Raw genomic sequence first — 13,109 nt, 5'->3', positions numbered from 1 at the left:
AGTGTGGATTACTCGTAATTCCATTTTCTTCCTCTCTTATTTGTAGATCTGAGAATATTTATCTATTTTGGAAGGTGCATGTTTGCAGAGATTCCTTCACCTGGCTCACATTTCTCTGAGGGTAAGGGAAGATGTATCCTGAGAAATTAAGTCTTAAATATAGATGGTCTTAGTAAGGCAGAGTCTTCATTAGGCATGAAAAACTTCTGAAGTGAAGGGGTACTTACATCTGGGATTTTGGTGTGAGATGCTATCTGATCTTAAAATGAAAGCTAGTCAATGAGAAATAACTTCCCTATAAAGGGAATGGGATTTTCCAGTCAATCCTAGTGTGACTGAAGGCAACAGCTATTGTCAGGGCCAGATGTTGAACTGTGCAAATGCTATGCTCAATTTTATCACTTATTTTACTGTTTTGCTTGTTTTCCCACTTGTCAGGTGTCTTTCTATGCCACCTACTTTTAGAATAAACTGACTGACTGATCAAAATGTTGAGACAATTTCTTCATGAATTTCTCACAGTGGGAATAGCCTGACAGTTGATGCATTTTAGTAGTTGCACCCTGGAATCCAGAAAACATTTTTGGTCCTGAGTTTTCTCTTTCATTTCTTCAGTAAAACAGGAGCTAAGTAGCAGAAACATTGGGGGAAGGAAAAAAAAAAAAGATTCAAATAGGCTCTTTTTGTCCCCAGAGCTGAACCAGAAAAGGAACAGAAATCCCTAGACTCAACCCCTGAAAAGTATAAAGCAGGAAAAGGTAAAATCTTCTGCTTTTCTGCTCTTACTACTTAATTTACTTGATATTATTATGGTTTCTAATAAAGAGCAGAGAGCAAGACTAAGTTAAAAATCAGCACTGCTAACTCCTACGGATGTCAGCCCCAGCAATGCACATGAAACGCTTACCATGCTGGACATTTTTAATCTATCTGAGGATATTAAGAGACAATGACAAAAAAGAGGCAGACCATGACCCACAGTAAGAATGGGAGTCTGCAGGTCATTTCGTGAATGCTATATCTTCTAGGCCCACCGTCTGTGTCTTGCTGGAAATGTATCTATTCTTTTCAATCCAAACTAGGGTGAAACGTAAAGATGGAGAGAACAATTTATTTCTGGTATGTGCCAAGTGTCATACAAACAAAAATGAAGGCATGGTACACACAAAATGTGTATATCACATGGTTTGCAATTTATCACAATTTATATATGGTGTGTGTATATATTAATGATAAAAAATTACCTTCACCTTGCTGTTTTGACCATTTCTCCAGTACTCTAACCACTAATCCATAACTTCTGCTTCTACTATTTCAGAATAGAAAGCAGCTTGCAAAACATGCCTTTTAAAAAATAAACAGAAAAAAAATTCTCCCACCTTAACTCCCTTCCTCTCCCAAGCCAAAAGTTACACTAGACCAGGGATCGGCAACCTTTGGCTCATGGCCCAACACATCCCTCGGCTCGTGCCACTTCCTGCAGCCCTCATTGGCCTGGAACGGCGAACTGCAGCCAGTGGGAGCTGTGACTGGCCAACTTGCGGACTCTCCAGGTAAACAAACCGTCCCGACCTGACAGCAGATTTCCATGATGGGCCGCATGCCAAAGGTTACCGATCCCTGCATTAGACCAAGGTTCAAGAACAATATTTTAGTAAAACCAAAACAATTCTGCCTGTAAGGAGGCGCCCTGGCTCCCCGCCGCGCCTGAGGGGGACGAGCCAGAGCAGGTGCCTCAGTGGGCGGAGTGAGCACGGCCTGTCCCCGCCCCCCGGAAGTCAAGGGGCGGGACAGGAAGTATAAAAGCCCGGCCCCAGCGCTCAGTTGGAAGCAGGCTGCCGGAGAGGACAGACGCTGGTGCCCGGGCTCCCGCCGGGCCGGACCTGCCCCGCGCCCACTACCCAGAGGAACGCTGGCTGGACCTGCCTCGCGCCCACTACCCAGAGGAGCGCTGGCTGGACTTGCCTCAGACCCGGTACCCGGAGGAACGTCGGCCTGACCTGCCGTGTGCCCGATACCCCGAGGAGTGGCCTGAGCTTCCCCACGACCGGTACCCGGAGGAACCTATGGTCTGGGACCCACCAGACGATGCCGGCAAGGACCAGGTACCCAGAGAGGGGGAGGTTGGAAGTAGCCCGGGGATAGCCGACCCTGGTTTGGCTCCGGAAGAGCCCAAACCCATGTCAGTGTGTTGCGGCCAGGATCCCCACTGACCGCAGCGGGTCTTGACCGCTGCTAGGGCCCCGGGCTGGAACGCAGTGGAGTGGGAGGGTCTGCGTTCCCCCTGCCACCCGTAACCGGGTGGCAGACTCCCCCTCTTCCCGCATATTGCCACTGCTCTGCCGTGACCCAAAGGGCCAGAGCTAATTAGACTTGTGTTTGGTGCCCCGCCCGGACTAAGGGCTGGGCCCCTTTGACTTTGCCACTGCGCTGCCCTGACCCAGAGGGCCAGAGCGAACTAGACTTGTGTTTGGTGCCCCGCCCGAGCCAAAGGCCCGGGCTGATACTGTGTTTGCTCAGCCCTCCTAGGGGCCTGAGCCTGAACTATTACTGCCCGGCCTGTCCAAGGGCCTGGGCTGATACTGTGTTTGCTCAGCCCCGCTGGAGGCCTGAGCCTGAACTATTGCTGCCCGCCCTGTCCACGGGCCGGGGCTTATTGACTTTGAGAGCCCCGACCCCGGCTAGAGGGCCGGGGCTGTACCCTGTTTACAGACCGTATACCCCGCTCAACACCTGCCGAGGGGCTAAGCCGACCCAGACTGCAGTGCGTAAGGAGGCGCCCTGGCTCCCCGCCGTGCCTGAGGGGGACAAGCCCCGACACAACCGGCTTACACCGCCCCTCTAAGAAAAGGCTGTAGCAAAAACAAGAGATTTACTTATTTCAGCTTTATGCTTTCTTTAAAAGGTCTTATGTGTTTCTTTTATAAAAAGGAGATCAGCTTTCACAGTAAAATTGATCTGAGATTTTTTTTAAAGTAACTGACTACATGACATATTTTTTATTAAATTATTAACTGTAAATGTACTCCTGAATGGTCTTCCCTATAGTCTCCCTTAGTAATGTTTCCATGATACTTAATTTTAGAAATTGTTATGCCTTAGTAGTATTTGTAAAAAAGTATGCTCATTATTCAACAGTGTTATTTTTTTTTCAATAGTAAGTTCAACACAGGATCAGATTTCTGAGCAGTACAAAGTAGTTTTCCATTTTATTGTAACATATCACAGGGTTTTTTTAGAATTTAAATACTTTATAAAACATTTGTACCATAGGACACAACTAGAATGGGAATGTCAAAGAAACAGTGTGGTAAATTAAGACTGCGGTTGCACTTCCATTCTAAACCCAAATTTGAATAATAACTTTCAAGTTCTCTCTTTTGGACTGAAATCTCATGGTTGGACCCAATCCAGATTCTTTTTTAAAAAATATTTTCCTAAAAAAAAATCCATTTGAGCATTTTTGAGTTACTTCAGCATTCAGCTTCAGCTTCAGTAAAGCTTCCGAATCTTTTGCTTGTGGGTAGCTCAAAAAGTGTTAACCTTCTGAATGAAGGTTAGGTGAAACAAAGAGATGCAACATACCAATGGCGACCTGTGGGGGGCACGAGGGGGGATGACCAAGTGTCACATGACCGTCTCCAAAACACGGTCATGGGGGGGAAGAGACAAGGCCAGCAGCCAAGGAGATAAAGGAGAAGGGCCAGAGCCAGAAGGAAAGAGGCCTCTCCTCTTCCACCATGTTGCCTGGTGCAGCACACTCTCCTAGACAGCCTCTGTGTAACGCACCGGGCAGCATCCCAGGCAGGCAGCATAGTAGGAGGCTGCCTGGGAGAGTGCATTATTTTTCTATTAAAGATAGAGGCCTTTTTTAAAAATTCAGTGAATACAGCCAATAGTCGTATTTCATCTCTATAGTTACAAAAATATACTATCTATAGAAATGTACATAACCAGGATAAAATAATATAGAGAAATGAATGACTTATTGTCTGTGTTATCTGAATAATTTGAGAAGAATGTGTCAAATGGGAGGAACTTAGAAGTTATATAGATAATTTCATCTTATATCATAAATATAACTTGCACTGCCTCGACTGTGCTCTGTTGCCTTATCTTTTATATCTGCCATGCTAATACTTGTGTAAGAAAATTACTTGTACTGTCAACAGTTCTTTATCTTTAATAAAAATTCAGCAACCAAACAAAGTTGAGGTTGAAAGTTGGAATCCAATGACAAGCACTACCATCTGTAAACGATAATACAATTTTCTTTGCAAGAGCACTACACTCCCCATTAACAAACAAAATGAAACAAAAACAAAACAAAAAACACACCCCCAGGCTGCGATCTTCCACAGCCATCTAAGGAATCTGGATGTACAATTCCTAATAAAATTAATGAGAATTGGGCCCCTACTCTATTAGGCTGTACTGCAAATCTCAATCCCAAACAGTAAAGTGTCTGGGAACGATCCAGCCTATTCTCCAATACAATACAATCCACCACACAATACAGGCTATGTCTAAACTAAGGATGAGTCCCAGCTCATGCTCGTCCTAGGAATCATCTGAGCTAGCATGTACAAATAGTAGTGTAGACATGTAGCGGTGGAATGGGCTAGCATCCCCGAAAACATACTCCTAGGGTTCAGATGGGTTTGTAGGCAGGGTAGCAAGCCTGTGCCACTGCTGTCCATGCTACCACAGCTACAAAACTAATTTTCAGTGTGCTAGCTCAGACAAGAGCTAATGTGAGTATGGCTACGAAAGCTGGGACTTGCCACCCCTAGCTCATGGTGTAGACGTAGCCTTATGGTGCTCACTCAATCTTAACCTGGCCCTCTAAAATCTATCCAAAAATATTTTAAAAGGTCAAAAATGTCACTGAGTGGTTATTTTTTAACTTGACAGTATTTTTTACCTTACCAATTGGACTCTCTGATTCCTTGAGAGTCAAGCTGATGTGCCCCATACATAAAGTGTCAGTTAATTCCTTTAGATATCAGTACTGGAGCAGAAACAAATTAATACATTAATAAAATCATAGATTAGGGTTGGAAGTGACATCAGGGGTCATCTAGTCCAACCCCCTGCTCAAAGCAGGTCCAACACCAACTAAATCATCTCAGCCAGGGCTTTGTCAAGCCCATCCTTAAAAACTTCTAAGGATGGAGATTCCACCACCTCCCTAGGTAACCCATTCCAGTGCTTCACCACAGTCATAGCGAAATAGTGTTTCCAAATATCCAGCCTGGATCTCCTCCACTGCAACTTGAGACCACTGCTTCTTGTTCTGTCATCTGCCACCACTGAGAACAGCTGAGCTCCAAGCTCTTTGGAACCCCTCTTCAGGTAGTTGAAAGCTGCTATCAAATCTCCCATCACTCTTCTGCAGATTAAATAAGCCCAGTTCCCTCATCCTCTCCTCGTAAGTCATGTGCCCAGCCCCCTGATCATTTCCATTTCCCTCCGCTGGACTATCTGCAATTTGTCCACATCCTTTCTGTAGTGGAGGGTTCAAAACTGGACACAATATTCCAGATGTGGCCTCACCAGTGCTGAATAGAGGGGCATAATCACTTCTCTCGATCTGCTGGCAATGCTAATGCAGCCCAATATGCCATTAGCCTTCTTGGCTACAAGGGAACATTGCTGACTCATATCCAGCTTCTCATCCAGATCCTTTTCTGCAGAACTGCTGCTTAGCCAGTCGGTCTCCAGACTGTAGCAGTGCATGGGATTCTTCCGTCCTAAGTGCAGGACTCTGCACTTGTCCTTGTTGAACCTCAAATTTCTTTTGGTCCAATCCTCCAATTTGTCTATGTCACTCTGGTCTCTATCCCTACTCTCCAGAGTATCTACCTCTTCCCCTCAGCTTCGTGTCATCCGTGAATTTGCTGATGGTGCAATCTATCCCATCGTCCAGATCATTAATAAAGATGTTGAACAAAATTAGTCCCAGGACCGACCCCTGGGGCACTCTGCTTGATACCTGCTGCTAAGTAGACATTGAGCCGTTGATCATTCTTTAAAATATCTATCGACCACAATATGTTTTGAATTTAAATAACCTAATCACTATAAAATGTATTATATTTGTTACACATTTTTCAGAGATCGTATCTTCAAGGGACAGAGAGCTTTATGGAAATAGCATGCTCATTCCCAGAAGTGGGAGTGAGAAAAGATTACCTTGTGCCACAACCAAGGAAGACTGGCCAGCTCTCAGTAGAATTGACAAGCTCCCTAGAAAGTTGTTCCTGACCTTGTAAAAAGCCTGAGGTCAGTTGTGTTCAGTCATTTCAGAGCAGCAAAGCAGGTTGTCATATCATAGGGCTTTTGAAGATGGTGACTGCAAAGGAGAAAAAACTGGGGATCTCAGAGAATAACTTATTCTATATAACTTCTTATCCCACCCTCATCACTGTAGTTTCTGAGCATCTTCCAGCAGTGAAGTAAGTGACAGGACTACCATCTGTAAAGTGAGGTTCATGCTTTCTCTCATCATCTTTCTCTGCCCTCAAAAAAAGTACCCCTCCCCAGTGAAACAAAGGATGGAGTGACACAAAAATCCAGCAACTGAGATGTGACAGATCTTCTATGCCTCACATAGACCCCAGTTCAAAAAGAATCCTTCTTTAGGATAACATTTAAGTACATTCTTAACTTTAAGCATGGTCTGTTCTGAATGGGGACTGACTTAAGCACGTGCTTAAGTGCTTTCCTAGAGCAGGGTCGTAAGTAGTACCAACAGCATTGCAAAACTTTTGGGTCCTTCATATTAAACTTGATTTCTTTCTTCCATATTACCAAAGAGATTCTCCTATGGTGTATATGAGTCACAGAAACTTGATCTCCAGATAGGAAATAATAAATGCATTCAATCCAGACTTAAAGCTAGGTAGAACAGTTCCTCATCCTCATATTGGAAAGAGAGTGATTAAAAATAAATATGTTTATTCCAGGTGACTATTTACAACAAGTTTCACTAAGGAGTTTTCTGGGCAAAGACAGAGCACCACATGAGTATAGCAGGCTACTGAGTAGCATTTGGAAATAACTGCATTTCATGTCCAGTTTAAACCCAAGAGGCAAGCAGTAAGGTGTTAGCAGTTTTTGTGCAAAGCTTTGCAGGGCTTCTCATGGGTAGAGAAAGGAGGAAAGTAAAAGTTAGTGACAAAGTTCAGCTTCCTGGGATGGGGAAAAGAATTTTACTGGCACAACTTATAATTGAACACAGAAGGGGAAATAAATTAAAACAGTTAATAGAAGATGGATTAAGATCAGCCTCAACTCCAAATTCAAGTCAGTGGGTTAGTGGCACATTTCAAATGGTGTATGGTAGGGTAAGGTAAGGTGAGAAGACTCCCATTATTAGGGGCTTGGTCTTATACATGCAACTGTATTGCACACACCCCCAACCCCCCCCCCAAAAAAAGTGTTCCACTTTTTCACACTTGCTATTTGGTCACCCTACTTTGAGGTGGGAAATCACATCATCTATTTAATGTAAGGCAAAAATAAGAATAGTTCAGTTTTGTTCCATACATAGTTTTGTAAGAAGAATGAGATAGACACCAATGTTTGGGGACTTAGGGCTTTTGCCAATATGTTCCTGACCTTGTAAAAAGGCTAAGGTCCAAAATATTGGTAGTGGCTTTACGCTTCCTTTAAATCTTATTAGTTGAGTTGTGTTTAATGAATATTCTTTTAACTCACTTGAAATAGTTGGTATCCTTTTTTTTTTCTTTTTCGGAAGAAAGTTTGGAGGTTTATTAGTGTATCTATGGTGTTGCTGACACTTCAAACCAGCTTGTAGCAAGAATGCTTATTAACCGACAACAAAGTTTACTACTCTAGGTGAAAAATACATAGGCCACCACACATACCCAAAGCCATATTTAATTGTCACTAACCCTTCTTCACTTCCCCAACCCCATCAGTAAATCATTTCTCCTTACTAACACTTGGCAGGACTGTCAGCTCCTCCCGTAAATCTGAACATTCTATTCCCGGGATGTGCTCCCCACTCTCCACCTCCTCTCATGAGAAACTGGCAGTAGCATTCTGGCTGCTCCTTCCCTCTGATTCCTCCTTCCCCTCCCGTGAACGAGACTATGAATTCCAAGCCCTCATTAAGAACTTACCTATCAAAATTTTACCTACTCTGGGAAAGCAAGTTTTTTTTGTTTGTTTTTTCCCCAAGCTGTGCTTGACAAACCACCTTCATACTGTGGTTATTATATGTAAAAGGTTCCCATACCATTAATCTATCATAAGATATTACAGTAATTCAGATGCCATTTTGTGGTAAATCTTGGGAAATGCTGACTTCATAACATTAACCACTGTGCTATACTATAAATATTGACTTTATAGTAGCAACCATTTTATGCATTTGGGGTTTTTACTGAGCCCATTTATTACAGCTTCATCTCTAAAGAGATAAACACGATGTCACAGCAAGGACAATAGCTGCATAATACTTCTTTGTATTTGCTACAATTGCAGTCCTTATGTTTCTCCTTTTAACTGTACATCTCAGATGGGGAGGCTGTGGAAATAGATATTTTGAACAGTAAGTTAAAGATCATTCATTTTCAAACTTTTTTTGTTGTTATTTAAAATGTCAGATTATTAAAACTGAGTGTTTAAAAAGATTAGGAATTAATGATGAAAATTAAATTGTGATTACCTTTTTTATTTTATTCAGTTTAAATAATGAAATTAGGCTAGTAAATTTTACTTTTGATTCTAGTAATTTTTACATTATTAATGTCAGACACTATCCCAATACTATGAATATTGCAGGTAAAATTTTAAATCCAAAGTAAAAAATGATTCATATTTGAATTGAGAAATTATGGCAACATTTCTAAAACCTTGGTTGTATAAAAATAATTACATTTTGATCCTGAATCAAGGTGACCCTGTCCTTTTAAAGTGTGACTGACTGTCAAGATTCCATTGTTTGCAGAATTGTTGTTATGTTGGTCCCAGGATATTAGAGAGACAAGGTGGGTGAGGTAATATCTTATTGGACCAACTTCTGTTGGTGAAAGAGACAAGATTGTGAGCCTACACAGAGCACTTCTTCAGGTCTGGGAAAGGTACTCAGAGTGTCACAGTTAAATACAAGAAGTTTTTGTCATTTATCATATTTCTCTGTGAGTTAATTCGAGAGCATAATGATTGTCTCATTTCACCCACAAAGTTGTTATTGGGACATTTGGTGCACTGGTTGAGGTACACCACGGATTGTGATAGACACACGTAGGTCCCACGGATCTTGAAAAGTGTGTTGGGGGGTGGTTTTTAATCACTACAGCAGTGGAGATACATCTACAGATTTTGCATCTGTCATTCTGGCAAGGCCTGGTGCCGCTTTGAGTTTGTGTGTTCTGATCTGTGGTGAGATTGGTTCTGCTGATGAGCTTGGGAAGATTGGGAGGATGTCTGAAGGCCAAAAGAGGGTGTTCAGGAAAGATTTATTCCAGGATATGGTCCCCATTGAGCATGGGCTATAATTGTTTAACTATACCCCATATCGGTTCCAGCATGAGAAAGTAGGTGACAATAGGAGTATGCAGTCGAAGACATTTGTTTTCCTCTCTCTGGCCACTCCATATCTCAGGTTATCATCCTGAAAGGAAACCCACCCAACACCTCAAAAGACAAGCTTGGGTTCTGAAATTCATAATTTTTCTAGACACAAAAATCAACCATCTGTAACTTATTAACCCTTCCCCAACTCCATTTTTTGTCCAATGACTGCAAAGGTGGTGTTGACAAGCTCACTTCAACTTCGGTTGTCTCTTACAATATGTGTTAACTATTTATGCCAAACAATGTGCTCCGTTTTGTATTTAGCTGTGACATTCTGTATACCTTTCTCAGACCTGAAGAGCTCCGTGTAAGCTTGAAAGCTCATCCTCTTTCACCAACAGAATTCGGTCCAATAAAATATATTTCTTCATCCACCTTTCAAGATTCTAAACAGATATTGATGTGGTCTGACAGAAAACAGATCCAACAGAGTCTGAAAATTAAAAGGTTATATATTTTCACTGGACTATCAAAAGGATACATGACAGATTACCCCTCATATCTAGACTGATGGGTCTTAGATTAACAGAAACAATTAGTTTACAGTGGAACGAAGAATAGCCTTGCTTTCTATCTTCTTAATTAAGACTATTGACATTTTACCCTACCAGAGACCATTTTATCCAAAAATGACGTGTCTTCTGGCAGAGAAAGCCAGTCTCAATATCTCATGACAACTAGGACATCCATGTACCACATCCATCTAATATTAAACTTGGTGGGCTTTTTTAACAGAATATTTTAAACATTAATAAGTGCGAACTCTGTTTAAGCCACAAACATATAAATCAAAATAAAGTGTTACTGAGAATATGACAACCATAATTTGAGATGACTAGCAAATCCACCCAAAAGGATCTACAGAAAGGAAACATTTTGAGTACTAAATTCAGAAATTACATTATCTTAATAGCTACTTATGAAATGCAGACCCAATTAACTTTTTTTTCTATTTCAAATTCTCCTAATGTTGAAGGCACAATATGTCAGTTTTTAAATAATTCTCTAACAGTAGCAGGTTTATTGATGGTCATTTTCTATCCACTTATTCTGAGGCAGAACAAAAATGAAGTATAGTATTATTTTCTAATTATTAGAATAATGCCAAGGTAACATTAAGAAAATGTTTCAGCACCATGTGCAAAGTAAATTGAAGTGATATTTTAACTCTATATGAGATACTATGTCAATGCAAGTCATAGCTATCATTTGTCACTAAAGAAAGTATATAACTGTTCTAAATGATTGATAATTCTCCAGACAGGTTTTTTTTTTTTGTTCTGTTCAGCGACTTTAAGTTTACTATTCAACAAGGCTTCAGACATCCCATAAATAACTAACAGGACACAAGATATATTGGAAAACTAAATTATGTTAAAAAGAAATCACATCAAAACAGCTGTTTACAGTAGATAAGGAACAAAATGTGTATTTTGGGGAAAGGTATATTAGACAGGCTTTAATTTTCTTTTCAATATTACAGAAAAGCAAAGCCATAACTCATTCAACTGAAATTAATAATTTATTTTATCAGTGTTCTAGATCATTTTATGCACAACAGGAACTATCACCTGCCTACCTACAAATTAAGTGCTTCAGTGCAAGCTTAAACACTAAATTGTCCCTCAAAGCAGTTAAAACCACATCGTCGCTATCAGCTAGAGGACACAATATTCCTTGCCAGTTCCTAAACCAAATGTTCTTTTAGTTAAAATGACACAATGTTATATGGCTAGTTACAAAACCAGATCTTGACTATCAGCTGTAAAACACAGTAATGTTCTGCCAGTTAGGAAACCAGGTCTTTACTCTTCGCTATCAGCTAGAGGACACAGTAATGCTACACCAGCTAAGAAACCAAATCTCCACAAGGGCACAGTACTTTTCTGGAAGTTTGGAAATTGGATCTTCATGGTGAGCTAGCTGCCAGAGACTGTGTCCTCTGAGAACCCACACCTTCACTATCACCTAGAGGACAAAGCACTGCTATGTCATCAGGAGAGCAATCTTTGCTGCCAGTAAAACAAAGTGTCTATGACACATTCCCGACAGCAGCAAAGATGTAGTTGTCAGTCTGCAATCAAGAATTCTAGTACTACTGAAGAATTTAGGCATCCCAAAAAAAGCCTCTAGCTGTGTTTGAAGTCATCAAGGCTATGCCTACACTGCATACTTCTTTTGAAGGTATGTAAAGTATGTACTTGGATAGCCCCCACTTCCCTCCCCAACACACACACACAGAGCACAGGTTAAAGCAACAGTGTACATAGTGAGGCATGACATTCACAAGTAGAGAACAGACATGGCAGAAGGGTGGGAGTGTGTACACAGGCACACACCCTATACAGCTCTTCACTTGCCCAAGCCATACCTTCCCATCTACACTGCTATTTTTAGCAGTATAGTATACCACTGCCTCCTTGCTGCTGCTGCAGTCTTTCCCCACTGCAAGAAAAGGCTATGGCAGGGAGCAAGCAGCAGGGAAAGGCTTCACTGCCAGAGCCTTTCCTGGCTGCATTAGTCTTTTCCCCTGGGGCTCTAGCTGCGGAGCTACTGGAGTCTCTCTCTGCAGTAGGGAAGGCCTTCAGCAGTGGGCGCTGGCAGAGCCTTTCCCCAAGGGCAGAACCTCTCCCCTGCCAGGATCTTTCACTGACACATGTAATTAGACACCGCCAGGTGGACACAGCTTGCTTTTCACTGCAGCATGCAGCTACACATATCCTACCTGCTGCCAAAAGTAGTGTGGAGTGCAGACACACCTTATGTGGATTAATCTCTGGTGACAAAAGGATCTTTGGTATGAAAAACCCAGATTAAAAAAAGTATCCTAGTGGGACTTAAACTTAAAGTCCTGAACTGGAGCACGTCACTTCTCCTCTGATGCAGTTCGCAAATTGGACAATGCAACACATTATTTTATTACAGAGTAGCAGCCATGTTAGCCTGTATCCACAAAAAGAACAGAACTACTTGTGGTACCTTTGAGACTAACACATTTATTTGAGCATAAGCTTTTGTGGGCTACAGCCCACTTCATCGGATGCATGTAGTGGAAAATACAGAAGGAAGATTTTATTTTTTTATATAATATATATATAGATATAGATATATATATACACACACACACACACCATGAAACAATGGGTGTTACCATACATACTGTAAGGAGAGTGATCAGTTAAGGTGAGCTATTATCAGCAGGAAAGAAAAAGAACTGTCTGGAGTGGTAATGAAAATGGCGCATTTTCCAGCAATTGACAAGGAGATGTGAGGAACCGTGGCGGCGGGGGGGGCGGTGAGGGGGGGCAGAATAAGCATGGGGAAATAGTTTTACTTTCTGTAATGGCCCATCCACTCCCAGCCTTTATTCAAGCCTGTTCTTTTTCTCTCCTGCTGATAATAGTGCACCTTAACTGATCACTCTCCTTATAGTGTGTATGGTAACACCCATTGTTTCATGTTCTCTGTGTACATACCTTCCTACTGTATTTTCCACTACA

General features: G+C 41.7%; 1 protein-coding gene across 7 annotated transcripts in view; it reads right to left on the bottom strand.

Annotated features, from left to right (window-relative positions):
* The window catches only part of TAFA5 (TAFA chemokine like family member 5), a 654,906-nt gene that overhangs the window by 378,811 nt on the left and 262,986 nt on the right, over positions 1–13,109 (bottom strand). The window lies entirely within an intron of this gene.

This window comes from Gopherus flavomarginatus, chromosome 1 (assembly GCF_025201925.1).
Source record: "Gopherus flavomarginatus isolate rGopFla2 chromosome 1, rGopFla2.mat.asm, whole genome shotgun sequence".
In the NCBI taxonomy this organism is placed as follows: Eukaryota; Metazoa; Chordata; order Testudines; family Testudinidae; genus Gopherus; species Gopherus flavomarginatus.
The sequence above is the reverse complement of the archived record's forward strand: the minus strand, read 5'-3'. Positions and strand labels throughout refer to the sequence as shown.